Here is a 15,265-nt window from a genome sequence, read left to right on the forward strand (position 1 = left end):
TATTCAGGTTCTTTAGATTGATACATGAAACAAAATATACAAACACTCATTTGTGTGGTTGTATATATTAGTCGGTATATAGTGCCTACTTTATAAGTTGTTGGGAAGATTAAATAGGTAATGCATTTAAGACACTCTACTTGGCTGATACATTATTTTGATGAGTATTAACATTACTCAACTTTGATAAATTTTTAAATGGTATAGAAAATGCTGTTTGGAAATAAAATAAGAAAAAAGAAGAGAGAAGGATAACAATTTAAAGTGGGTAGGGCTTCCCTGGTGGCACAGTGGTTGAGAGTCCGCCTGCCGATTCAGGGGACACGGGTTCATGCCCGGGTCTGGGAAGATACCACATGCCACAGAGCAGCTGGACCCATGAGCCATGGCTGCTGAGCCTGCGCATCTGGAGCCTGTGTTCCGCAACGGGAGAGGTCACGGCAGTGAGAGGCCCGCGCACCACAAAAATAAATAAATAAATAAAGTGGGTAGAAAATTACCCCCTCTAAGTGAGATAATACCCTGATCAACAATATTGCCTATGATATTAATAACAATAGCTAACATTGTTGAGCATGTACTATGTTCTAGGTATCATGATAATCACTTTCTATTTAATCTGATTTTGCCTAGAAGTTAAGTAACTTTCCTAAACTCACACATTAAATATAAAGAGCAACCATGAGATTCAAATCCAAGTAGTCCACATCTCATGATCTAAAACAGTGTACTCTGCTCTCTCCACAATGTATGATCCCATATTCCATAGATGCTACTTTGCCAGATTATCTTGCCATATTTCCTTGCTGCTTTCTAATTGTGCTTGAATTTTGTAGGTATTGCTTCTCTAACCATTTATACACTCCTCAAAGACAGAAGAGAAGCTTTCTGTTTCTTTTTTACTTAACCAAAGGGCTTGTTACTAAGGGAAGACCACAGAGCACCTCTGAAAAGACACCCTTAGGGCTTTTGGTAAAGAGCAATGCAAATAACAAGCACCCAAGAGTACTATTTGAAACCTAAGAAACAAAAATATTCTCCAACCTCACTTCTCTTAATCAATACTTTCCATTTAGGGAGAGTTGCCAAATGGTGGAGTAGGAAGACCCTGAGCTCACGTCCTCCCACAGGCAAACCAAAATTACAGCTATTTACAGAGCAATTATTGATGAGTAAGACTGGAAGACTATCAGAAAAGATCTTTTACAACTAAAGATATAAAAAAGGAAACACAGTGAGATGGGTAGGATGTATGGAGACAAGGTATATTGTACCCACTTGTATACAAAGTGGGCTACATACAAAAGGTAGAGGATAATTACAATACAGAGATTCTCCCCCAAAATGAGGTGTCTGAGTCCCATAACAAGCTCCCCAGCCTGGGGACCCTGCACCAGAAAGTTGAGCCCTCAGAAAGTTTGGCTTTGAAGGTCTATGGGGCTTACTTTCAGGAGAGCCAGAAGGCTGTGGGAAAGAGAGACTCCACTCTTAAAGTGTGAACACAAAATCTCACACACTCCAGGACCCAGGGCAGAAGCAGTAATTTGAAAGGAGCCTGGGTCAGACCCACTTGCTGATGTTGGAGAGGCTCCTAAAGAGACAGGAGGAGACTAGAGCTCACTCTGGGGACACAGACACTGATGGCAACCATTTTGGGGAGCTTGTTCTACCATGAGGACACTGGTGCTTTCAAGTACCACTTTGGAATCTTCCATTTAGATTACTAGCCTTGAGACACAGCCCAGGCCCACCCACCAGCCTGTTAGCACCAGTACTAGGACACCTCAGACCAAGCACTAGCCAAGTGGGGGACACAGCATCACCTACCAGCAAGCCAGCTGCCTTAAGATGCCCTGAGCCCACAGCTACCCAGGACCTGACCTTATCCACCAAAGGGTCCAGGACCCAGTCCCACCCATCAGTGCTCCAGCACTGGCCCACAGATACCCTGGGCCCCCACAGCCAGCCATTGGAAACCAGCCCCACCCATAAGTGGGCCTGCCTGAGACCTGAAACCATCTTCACCTGCCAGTAGGCAGTCACCATCCCCAGAACCCCCTGCCCAGCCCTGCTTATCAGTGTGGGCACAACAGCTCCAGGACACTTGAGCACTGCAGCCAGAGACCACAAGATACAGCTTTGCCCACCAATGGGCCAGCACCAGCCCCAGTACCCTCCCTCACAATCCAGCAGGTGGGCACCAGCCCTGGGATCTCCTGAGCCCCAGTGCTGCTCACCAATGGGTGGACACCAGCTCCAGAACCACCACAGCACGACAGTCTGCCATGTCAAGCTCAGACCACCCACCAGCAGGTCAGCACAAGCCCCAGGACAACCTGGGCCCCAGCTATACTCACCAGCAGGCAAACACAGGCTTGGGGACACACTGTGACCCTCAGTCAGACATCCTGGGATTCAGCCCCACCCACGATCAGGCCAACACCAGCTCTGGGACACCCAGTACACTGCAGGCAGAGAGCTCATGTCCTGGTTCCACCCATCAGGGGCCAGAACTAGCCCCAGCATCCAATTGACCCTAGCCCCACCCACCAGCAGGCCCACACCAGCTCTGAGCCACCGTGGAACCCCCAACCAGCCACCCCAGGATCCAGCTCCATTCACTGTGGGACCAACACCAGCTTTGAGACATCATGAAACCTGCAGCCAGTCAAGTCAGGAAATGGCCTGACCCACCAGTAGGACAAGACTAGATCCAGGGCCCTCAGCCCTGCAACTACCTGCGCTAGAACCTGGCTCTTCCCACCAGTGAGCCAGAACTAGTCCCAGGGCCCACACATGACCCTGTTGCCAGGCACCACATGAGACTGCAGCCTCTGCAGAAAGCACAGCCTGACAACCAGCTGGACCATAGTGCCCACAGTAGTCAGCCCATCACAACAGATGGAACACCAGAGCCCACACAGGGAGCAACCCCATGGCATATTGCTCTGATGACAGATGGGAGTGTGCTACTGAGACACATAGGACATCTACAAAAGCCCACTTATCCAAGGTCAGGAAACATAACCAACCTACCAAATACATAGAAATAAAAATGGCAAATTAGGCAAAACGAGACAACAGAGGAATATGTTTTAAACAAAGGAACAAGATTAAACTCCAGAAGAAGAACTACCTGAAATGGTGGTAGGCAATCTTCCTGATACAGATTAAAGGTAATGGTCAAAAAGATGTTCAGAGAACTCAGGAGATGATTGAATGAACAGAGTGAGAAGTTAGAAGTTTTTAACAGAGTTAGAAAATGTTAAGAAGAACCAAACAGAGATGAAGAATGCAATAACTGAAATAAAAAAAATACACTAAAAAGAATCAACAGTAGATTAGATGATGCAGAGAAATGATCAGTGAGTTAGAAGAGAGAGGGGAAATTGCTGAGGCTGAACAGGGTAAAAAAAAAAAAGAATAAACAGAAATGAAGACAGCTTAAGAGAACTCAGAGATACCATCAAGTGTACTAACATTCACATTATGGGGGTCCCAGAAGAAGAGAGAGGAAAAAGTGCTGAGAATATAATTGAAGACATAATAGCTGAAAAGTTCCCTAACCTGGGAAAGGTAACACTCATCTAAGTCCAGAAAACACAGAGAGTCCCATACAGGATCAAACCAAAGAGGATCACACCAAGACACATTGTAATTAAAATTTAAAAATAAAGAGATAATTTTAAAAACAGCAAGGGAAAGCAACAAATTACATACAAGGGAAATCCCATGTGGCTGACTCTTCATCAGAAACTGCAGGCCAGAAGAGAGAGGCATGAGGTATTTAAGGTGGTGAAATCAAAAACCTACAGCCAAGAATACTCTACCCAGCGAAGATTTAATTCAGATTTGTGGATAAAATAAAAGTTTTATCAACAGCAAAAGCTAAAAGAGTTCAGCACCACCAAACCAGCTTTACAAGAAATGTTAAAGGGACTTCTCTAAATGAAGAAGAAAAGGTTATAACTAGAGACATAAAAATTACATACAAAAGGCAAAAGATCATTGGTAAAGGCAAATATACAGTAAAGGTAGTAAAAGGGAAAAATACAAAAGTAGTAAAATAATATATATTCACAAGTTGTTAAGGGATGCACAAAACAAAAAGATGTAATAGATGATGTCAAAAACAGTAAACATGGGGGCATTAAAAATACAGGGTTGCAATCCAAAAATGGGCAGAAGACCTAAATAGACATTTCTCCAAAGAAGATATACAGACTGCCAACAAACACATGAAAGAATGCTCAACATCATTAATCATTAGAGAAATGCAAATCAAAACTACAATGAGATATCATCTCACACCAGTCAGAATGGTCATCATCAAAAAATCTAGAAACAATAAATGCTGGAGAGGGTGTGGAGAAAAGGGAACACTCTTGCACTGCTGGTGGGAATGTGAATTGGTTCAGCCACTATGGAGAACAGTATGGAGGTTCCTTAAAAAACTACAAATAGAACTACCATATGACCCAGCAATCCCACTACTGGGCATATACCCTGAGAAAACCAAAATTCAAAAAGAGTCATGTACCAAAATGTTCATTGCAGCTCGATTTACAATAGCCCGGAGATGGAAACAACCTAAGTGCCCATCATCGGATGAATGGATAAAGAAGATGTGGCACATATATACAATGGAATATTACTCAGCCATAAAAAGAAACGAAATTGAGCTATTTGTAATGAGGTGGATAGACCTAGAGTCTGTCATACAGAGTGAAGTAAGTCAGAAAGAGAGAGACAAATACCGTATGCTAACACATATATATGGAATTTAAGAAAAAAAATGTCATGAAGAACCTAGGGGTAAAGCAGGAATAAAGACGCAGACCTCCTAGAGAATGGACTTGAGGTGATGGGGAGGGGAAGGGTGAGCTGTGACAGGGCGAGAGAGAGTCATGGGCATATACACACTAACAAACGCAGTAAGGTAGATAGCTAGTGGGAAGCAGCCGCATGGCACAGGGATATTGGCTCGGTGCTTTGTGACAGCCTGGAGGGGTGGGATGGGGAGGGTGGGAGGGAGGGAGATGCAAGAGGGAAGACATAAGGGAACATATGTTTATGTATGACTGATTCGCTTTGTTATAAAGCAGAAACTAACACACCATTGTAAAGCAATTATACCCCAATAAAGAGGTTAAAAAAAAATACAGGGTTGCTAAAATGCTTTTGAAATTAAGAAATCAGCAACTTAAAATAACCACACACACATATAGAGATTGCTATCTATCAACCTCATGGCAACCACAAACCAAAAATGTATAATAGATATATACACACAAAAAAAACAGAAGGGAATCCAAAAAAAAAAAAATCAGTAAAGAGAATCATCAAATTACAAGGGAAAAGAGCCAAAGAAAAAGAAAGGAATAAAAAGGAACTACAAAAAGAAAACCCAAAACAGTTAACAAAATGGCTATGAGTACATACTTATCAATAATCACTTTAAGTGGAATAAATGCTCCAATCAAAAGATACAGAATGGCTGAATGGGTAGAAAAACAAGACTCATATATATGCTGCCTACAAGAGAATCATTTCAGATGTAAAGACACACACAGACTAAAAGTACAAGGATGGAAAAATGTATTCCACACAAATAGAAGTGAAAAAAAAAAAGCCAGGGTAGCAATACTTATATCAGACAAAATAGACTTTAACACAAACTGTAGCAAGAGACAAAGAAGGACATTACATAATGATCAAGGGATCAATCCAAGAAGATATAACATTTGTAAACACATATGCACCCAACATAGGAGGACCTAAATATATAAAGCAAATATTAACAGACATAAAGGGAGAAATTGATAGTAACACAATAATAGTAGGGCACTTAAACATCCTACTTACATCAATAGACAGATCAACCTACAGAAAATCAGTAAGAAATCAAAGCCCTTAAATGACACAATAGAACAGATGGATTAGTAGAAATATACATGACATTCCATTCCAAAGCAGCAGACTACACATTTTTGTTCAAGGAGTACAGGGAACATTCTCCAGGATAGATCACATGTTAGGCCACAAAACAAGTCTTGTTAAATTTAAGAAAATTAAAATCATATCAAGCATCTTTCCTAACCACAACACTATGAGACTAGAAATCAGCTACAAGAAAAAAATGCAAAAAACACAAACACTCAGAGGCTAAACAATATGCAGCTAAACAACCAATGGATCACTGAAGAAATCAAAATAGAAACTAAAAGATATCTGGAAACAAGTGAAAAAGAAAGCACAACAATCCAAAATCTATGGGATACAGCAAAAGCACTTCTCAGAGGGAAGTTTATATTGATACAGGCCCACCTCAGGAAACAAGAAAAATCTCAAACAACACAGCCTTACACCTAAAAGAACTAGAAAAAGAACCAAAAAACCCCAAAGTTAGTAGAAGGAAAAAAAATCATCAAAATCAGAGCAGAGAAAAATGAAACAGGAACTGAAAAATCAATAGAAAAGATTAATGAAATTGAGTTAATTTTTTGAAAAGATAAGCAAAATTGATAAATATTTAGCTATACTCATCAAGAGAAAAAGAACAAGGGCCCAAATCAATAAAGCCAGAAATGAAAAAGGAAAAGTTATAGCCAAAACCAAAGATATACAAAGGATCATAAGAGATTACATGACCAATAATATGCCAATAAAATGACCAACCTAGAAGAAATGAACAAATTCCTAATAACGTACAATGTCCCAAGACTGGACCTGAAAGAAACAGAATATACAAACAGACCAATTACCAGTAATTAAATTAATCCAGTAATAAAACAACTCCCACAAACAAAGGTCCAGGACCAGATGGCTTCACACGGAACTCTACCAAACATTTAGAGAAAAGTTAGCACCTATCCATTGCAAATTATTCCAAAAATTGCAGAGAAAGAAACACTTCTGGACTCATTCTATGAGGACAACATCACTCTGAAACCAAACCCAAAGACACCACAAAAAGAAAAGTACAGGCCAATATCCTTAATGAACATAGATGCAAAACTCCTCAACAAAATATTAGCAAACCAAATTCAACAAAATATTGAAGCAATCATACATCATAATCAACTAGAATTTGTCCCAGGGATGCAAGGATAGTTCAATATCTGCAAATCAATCAACGTGATGCACCAGATTAACAAATTGAAGAAAAACATCATATGATCATCACAATAACTGCAGGAAAAACTTTTGGCAAAATTAACATCCATTTGATAAAAATTATTGACAAAGTGGGTATGGAGGCAACATACCTCAACATAAGAAAGGCCATATATGACAAGCCCACAACTAACAACATACTCAATGGAGAAAAGCTGAAAATATCAAGAACAAAATAACTATGCCCACTCTCACTACTTTTATTCAACATGGTATTGAAAGCCCTAGCCACAGCAAGCAGACAAGAAAAAGAAATAAAGGGATCCAGATTGGAAAGGAAGAAGTAAAACTGTCACTTTTTGCCAAAGACATGATACTATTCATAGAAAATCCTAAATATATCACCAAAAAAATACTAGAACTCATCAATTCATTTGGTAGAGTTTCAGGTTACAAAATTAATACACAGAAAGATGTTTCATTTCCATATACTAACAGTGAACTATCAGGAAGAGATATTAAGAAAACAATCCCATTTACAATCACATAAAGAATTAAATACCTAGGAGTAAATCTTACCAGGGAGGTAAAAGACCCGTACTCAGAAAACTGTAAGACACTGAAGAACAAAGTTTAATACAGCACAAACAGATGGAAAGATATACAGTGTTCATGGACTGAAATATCCAATGTTGTTAAAATGACTATACTACCCAAGGCAATCTACAGATTCAATGCAATCCCTATCAAAATACCAATGACATTTTCCACAGAACTAGAAGAAACAATTCTAAAATTTGTATGGAAATGCAAAAGACTCTGAATAACAAAAGCAATCTTGAGACAGAAGAACAAACCTGGAGGTATCATGTTCCCTGATTTCAAATTATACTACAAAGCCACAGTAATCAAAACAGAAGGTAATAGCACAAAAACAGACACATAGATCAATGAAATAGAAATCCATAAATTAACCCACACTTACATGGGCAATTTAATCTAAGACAAAAGAGGCAAGAATATACAATGGGGAAAAGACAGCCTTTTCAATAAATGGTGTTGTGGGACTTCCCTGGTGGCACAGTGGTTAAGAATCCACCTGCCAATGCAGGGGACACAGGTTTGATCCCTAGTCCAGGAAGATCCCACATGCCACAGAGCAACTAAGCCTGTATGCCACAACTACTGAGCCTGCACTCTAGAACGCATGACCCACAATTACTGAGCCCTCGTGCCACAACTACTGAAGCCTGTGTGCCTAGAGCCTGTGCTCCTCAACAAGAGAAGCCACCACAATGAGAAGCACATGCACCACAAGAAAGAGTAGCCCCCACTCACCACACTGAAGAGAAACACCGTGCAGGGCAATGAAAACCCAAAATAGCCAAAAATAAATAAAATAAATTTATAAAAAATAAATGGTGTTGGGAAAACTGGACAGCTAAATGTAAAATAATTAAATTGGACTACTCTCTCACATCATGCACAAAAATGAATTCAAAGTGAATCAAAAATTTAAATGTAAGACTGAAACCATAAAACTTCTAGAAGAAAACATAGGTTAGCTCTTAGACCTCAGCCTTAGCAATATTTTTTGATATTTCTCCTCAGGCAAGGGAAACAAAAGCAAACTAATGGGACAACATCAAACTAAAAAACTTTTTCAAAATGAAGGAAACTATCAACAGAATAAAAAGTTCTCCTACTGAATGGAAAAGATATTTGCAGACAATATGTTCAATAAGTAGTTAATATCAAAATTATGCAAAAAACTCATACTACTCAACATCAAAAAACCCAAATAATCCAATTTAAAAGTTGGCAGAGTATCTGAATAGACATTTTCACAAAGAAGATGTACAGATGGCCAGCAGACACATGAAAATATGCCCAACATCACTAATCATCAGGGAACTGGTAATCAAAACCACAGTCACCTCACACCCATTAGAATGGCTGTTATTGAAAATACAAGTGATAATAAATATTAGCAAGAATTTGAAGAAAAGAGAACTTCCTACACTGTTGGTGTGAAAGTAAGTTGAAGTAGCTGCTATGGAAAATAGTATAGAGATTCCTCAAAAAATTAAGACTAGAACTACTATATGATCTAGCAATTCCACCCTGAATATTCATCTTAAGAAAACAAAAGCTCTGATTTAAAAAGATATATTCACCCCTAATGTTAATTGCAGCATTATTTACAATAGGCAAGATTTGGAAGCAACATAAATGCCCATGGATAGAAGAATGGATAAAGAAGATGTGATATATATATATATATATATATATATATATATATATATATATATATATATATATATATACCTCGGAATATTGCTCAGCCATAAAAAAGAATGAAACCATGCCATTTGCAACAATGCAGATGGACTTAGATAGTATTATGCTAAGTGAAATAAGTCAGACCAAAAGACCAATACTGTATAATGTCACTTAAATGTGGAATCTAAAAAATAAAACCAGTGAATAAACATAACAAAAGAGAGACAGAATCATAAATAGAACAAAGATGTGGTTGCCAGAGAGGGGCTGTTGTGGGAAGGAGAGAAATAGGTGAGGGAGATAAAGAGGTACAAACTTCCAGTTGCAAAATAAATGAGACAAAGGTATGGAATGTACAGTGTGGAAAATATAGTCAATAACAATGTAACATCTTTGTATGGTGACAGATGGCAGCTTGACTTATCCTGGTGAACATTTTGAAATGTATAGAAATATCAAGTCATTATACTGTGTAACAGGAACTAACATAGTGTTGTAGGTCAATTATACTTCAAAAACAAACAAACAAACTCACAGAAAAAGAGATCAGATGTGTGGTTACCAGAAGTGGGCCGTGGAGAAGGGGGAATTGGATGAAGGCAGTCAAAAGGCACAAACTTCCAGTTATAAGATAAATAAGTACTAGTGATGTAATGTACAACATGATAAATAGAATTAACAATGCTATGTATTACATATGAAAATCATTAAGAGAGTAAATACTAAGGTTCCTCATTACAAAGAAAACTATTTTTTCTATTTAATTTTGTATCTATATGAGATAATGGATGCTCACTAAACTTATTGTGATAATCAATTTGTGATGTATGTAATTCAAATCATTATGCTGTGTATGTCAACCATAACTCAATAAAACTCAATAAGAAAAAGTACTTTCCATTTATTCAGGGCCAAGCTTTTGAAGGGTGAAGATTGTCTTGATGAAGAGCAAGCCCTCTGGCTACTAATGCTGATATGTAGAAAATCACGATGCTTGGATTCAATAGTCTGCACTATAACTCCCTAACAGACACAAGTGAATGACAATGGATACACTCAGTCTTTTCTGAGCCTCTAAAAAACATTCATCCATTGTATTTCTCTTTAATTTCTTTTCTAAGTATCTGACTGTTAATTATTTGAGCCAATAGAATTTTAAATATTCAAGAGGAAAAATTAGAGAATAGACTTAAGATGAAGGGGAAAAGAGGAAAATTTGATATTTTTTTCCCCATCAACGCATTTGCTTTCAGCATTTGAATCAGTTTGATAGCTGGAACAAGATTTCTGGGTGGATAGATTTCATTAAAACATACAGAGTGCATTTTAACAATGTTGTACATTCACAAATAGCCACTATTTTTATCCTAACATTTCTCAGCAGAGGGAAATCATGTTCTTGGATTGCTAAACCCAGAAGAAAACAGAACAAAAGGAAAATACACTATGTGGGGTGTCTTCTTTCAGCTTTTATAATCTGGAACAGACTTATCCATTTAAGAAAATTACTTGGAGTGCAAAAGATACTTCAAGAAGAAGCACTGATTCTCCTTGACATTATAGCAGTCAAAATTGATTAATCTTTCTCTCACTTAGAAGCAGAATATTGCTAAGGGAACAGCCTTTCTTCATCTGGCTTGGAGTAAAGATTTGCCACTTAGTATTCAGGCAATAGACGCTAACATACCTTTGATAAATTATGGTAAGCTAGCGGGGAAAGAGCAATGTCAGGAAGGTGCAAGAGCCCAGCAGTCAAGCAGGCAGTAGAGAGGAGATGGATAGCCATCATCTGCAGGACTTGAAGGCAAAATTCCAGCAGCCTTGCAATTGCTGCCATGCTGCCTCCCTCTCTCCCCCTTTGGCCTAGCTCTCCAGATTCAGCCTTGGTGGGATTGTCCATTCAATCATTCATTCAACAAATATTTATTGAGAACTTACCGTGTGGTTGTACTATTTTCCATGTTAAGAATATAATGGTGGCCAACATACATATGGTATCTATCCACAATTTTCTTCAGCTCAAAGGAACACAAGGATAAATGAGCCGGGAATTATCTAGTGGTGTGATAAGTACAGGGGAGATTCAAGGTGCTATAAAAAGGGCATCTAATGCAGACGCAGGTCAAAACAAGTTTCCTGGAGGAAGTGATCTCCAGACAGAGAAAAGGAGGATGAAAAAGAGTTAGACAAATGAAGAAGAAATGGAAAGGCAATCTAGAAAGGGAACAGTATGTGCAAAGGATCATAAACAGGCATGTTCAAGGAACTTGCAGTTTCAGTTTGGCTGTGCCTCAAACGTAAGAAAAATGGAAGCAAAAGATGAAGTGATTCGGGCAGGCGAGTTCTACCCAGTCAAGATCATCTAGGTTATACTCAAGTAAAAGGAAAATGCCCAAAATATTTGTGATTTGATATAATAACTGTTACCTCTCACACACAATACATACCCAGTGTAAAATGGAGGCAAGCTTGTAGCGGTGGAATGCACACAGCCACTGAGGGATCCAAAAGGATGGGTCTACACCATCTAGTAGCTGCAACACCAGGAAATCTGGCTTTCTTAGTCACCACAGCAGGAAAAGAGACATCTGGATGTCCTTTATATATTTCCTTCTAGAAGTGACATACATCATTTATAGCCACAACCTATTAGCTAACTCTATTTACATGCTCTTCCTCCCCCAAAACTGCAAGGACCTCAAAAATGTAGGGGAGCAGATGAAATGTTTAATATGTACTGCAGTCTCCTCGTGTAGACATGATATAGATGGCATCTGTAAGCCATGTTTAGGTAGCTTGTGCTTTATTCTGAGGGCAATGAGGAGTCAATGAAGAATTTTAAGCAAAATAATTAAAGGACCATGTTTTTATTTCTTTTTGTAGCACTGCAGTTCTTTCTGTCCACTCCTCACACTTCTAATGGATAGGGATTTAATTGGATTGGATTCTACTGTCAGAGTAGAAGTCATGGGATGATGCAGTTACAGAATGAGAGATGGTTAAAATCCACAGGAAAATGATTGATTACTTCCCCACCCCTCAGTTATAAAGCAGAAACTAACACACCATTGTAAAGCAATTATACTCCAATAAAGATGTAAAAAAAACAAAAAACATGTATTTCTTTGAACCCCTCCTAGAGTAAATGCCTCAATAAAAAACTGAGTTCCTATTTAGGATGTATCAGCCTTGGGGAAGATGAGTTTGTCAGGGGTGGGCACAGACATGCTTTGGTAAACAGAACTAAAAGAATGGGGCATCGTGAGTCCTGAGTTCTGAACATGAGGCAAAACTACTGTTATCGGCAGGGTCATTCATTCTCTCTAGACATCAGCCTCAGTAGACATTCAGCGCCATCAGGTCACAGTTAAAGAAGGTCTTTTAGCATAGCATCCAGAGTCAGTCACAGCCCCCTCAGGGGTGGATTCTTGTGTGTGGGATAAAGAGTAAGGAGAGTAGATGGACATTTAATGTCATTTTTCTTTACATAGCCAATAAAATCGCTTTTTTAGTTTTTCCCAGTGACTGATATTAAGAAATATTTGTATGATGTGGGTGAGTTGAAACAGATTACAGCAGGTCTTTGCCTCCTCTTGTCCAGGGGTCAGTATCTAGGAGATTATTGGAAGCACCTCAGAAAGATTTTTAAAAATACAGGGGCCTCAGCCTTGTACTCAATTTGCTGAATCAAACACCTAGAGTTGGACCTGTGAAGTTTTTTTGTTTTTTTTTTTTTCAAAAATTTGCCAGGCTTGGAACATGTTGCTCTATTTAATGTGGGAGCGATACATCATGAAATTATTTTCTATCTAAAGAGCTAGTCATTTAGTCATTTGCAGTTCTACTCATTATTTAAATGTGGGTGTCTCAACTCATCACTCTCAAAAAAAGTCTTCAGAGAACCAGAGAGAGACCTTATCTTCCTACTCCTGAATTTCTGTGCCACACTGCACATTGGAAGGCACTCAGCAGACAGCTCAAAAACACAGAACAGAATGGTAAAATCAAATTGAATCAGTATTCTGTAGAGATGAGTCTTCAGATGAATATCATAGGGAAAGAAGCAGCATTCCTCCTAAGGGCACACAACAATTTTTATGTTCAGGCTGCTCTCTTTTTGTAGACAGTGTTATCAGCCTCACCAAGCTAAACCTACCATGTTTGACAGGTAGAGTCTTAATGTGATTGACTCAAGAAGACTCACTTTCTAGACATATTTCTCTCAGCACTCACAGAGAAGTTTTGGAGGGAGCATTTTTATTTTTCGTGTTGCAAGTTGGCCAACAGGGTAAAATTGTGTGTCGTTGTTGCATCAAGATGAAAATTAGTTGTTTTTTCTTTTATTCCTAAATATGTGTGCCCTTTATCCTCATTCTAGATGTCAAAAGTTATATTTGCCTTTTACATGTATTTTTTTGTTTTGCATTTTATACAGGTTTAAATATTTTCAGTAACTTTATGTCAACACAGAAACCCTATTTTTGAATTGGATCTCACTTTGCAGAAGGAAAGTATGAAGAATTCTTTTTCAATTGAGAATCAAGCAAGTAGCTATTAAAAGTGGAATAACATTGAAACTTCCTATTATAAACTTTTATTATTTTTCCAATTACAAAGGTAATATATGCTCATTGCTGGAAAACTTAGGAAACATCAAATTATAAACGACGAACTTTAAATTACTTCTGGGTCCACTATGGCTTATTGGTTCACAACTCCATTTCAGTTCCTTGTGGATGTCCTCAGCATTTTGAAGGATGGAGAGCTGGGGACTCATTGAGCTCAATGTCCCCGTATGTCCTAGTTCCACCAAGCAGATGACCCACACAGATTTGGAAGATGTAAAGAGGTTGTGTCTGCATTTTTTTTAATTGAAGTGTAGTTGACTTACAATATTAAATTAGCTTCAGGTGTACAAAACAGTGATTCAATATTTTAGATTACACATCATACAAAGTTATATAATATGATTGACTCTATTCCCTGTGCTGCACATTATATCTCTGTGACATTTTCTAACTGGTAATTTGTACCTCTCAATCCCCTTCACCAATTTTATCTATCTCCCCTCATCCTCCCCTCTAACAACCACTAGTTTGTTTTCTGTATCTGTGAGTCTGTTTTTGTTTTATTATATTTGTTCATTTGTTCTGTACTTCTGATTTTTGCTGTCAGGCACAGTCTTGCTGGCATTAATTTTTCCTCCACAGTAGTAACAGAGATAATGGTGTCTACTCCCTGAATTAGTGGCTGCACTGTTTCACTGGTGTGGATCTCAGCTGAGTTTACCTGATGCTCCAGCCAACGATTATGGCAGCAGCTTCCAAATCATGACAGAGTAATCAACCAACTTGGCAGTCTGGAAGTCATTTCTCAAAGCTCAGTCAAGAGCCTGTTCTTTAGCCTTTCCAGTGATTTTGTAAGCACATATTTCTCTTATTAACTTGCTTTCTAGGATATCTTTTTGTTACCTGCAATTGAACCCAAATTGTTTTAGTGATAATCCCATAAACCAGAAGCAATTACTATTAACTTTTCATTGTCTTTCTTTATAGTTATATCAGTATATATGTGCATACGTATAGTTTTTTTTTAATGGAATGGTATAGAATATACTGTTTTTTAGCCTGAATCGTCCCTTAACTATAGACCATAAACATTTTTCCTAATCAATATACTCACTTCTACAACACAATTTTAATAGATAAATGTAGTTACTTTGTATACTTATACCACAGTTTATTTAACCAGTTTATTTAACCAATCTCATATTTTTGGACCACTATGTTTATGCCCAACTTTCAGTATTATAAAACATTGATGAATATTCTTAGTATTCATGAGGATGATAACATCTTTCTCCAAC

This window comes from Grampus griseus, assembly GCF_964374135.1.
Source record: "Grampus griseus genome assembly, chromosome: 13".
NCBI classification, from domain to species: domain Eukaryota; kingdom Metazoa; phylum Chordata; class Mammalia; order Artiodactyla; family Delphinidae; genus Grampus; species Grampus griseus.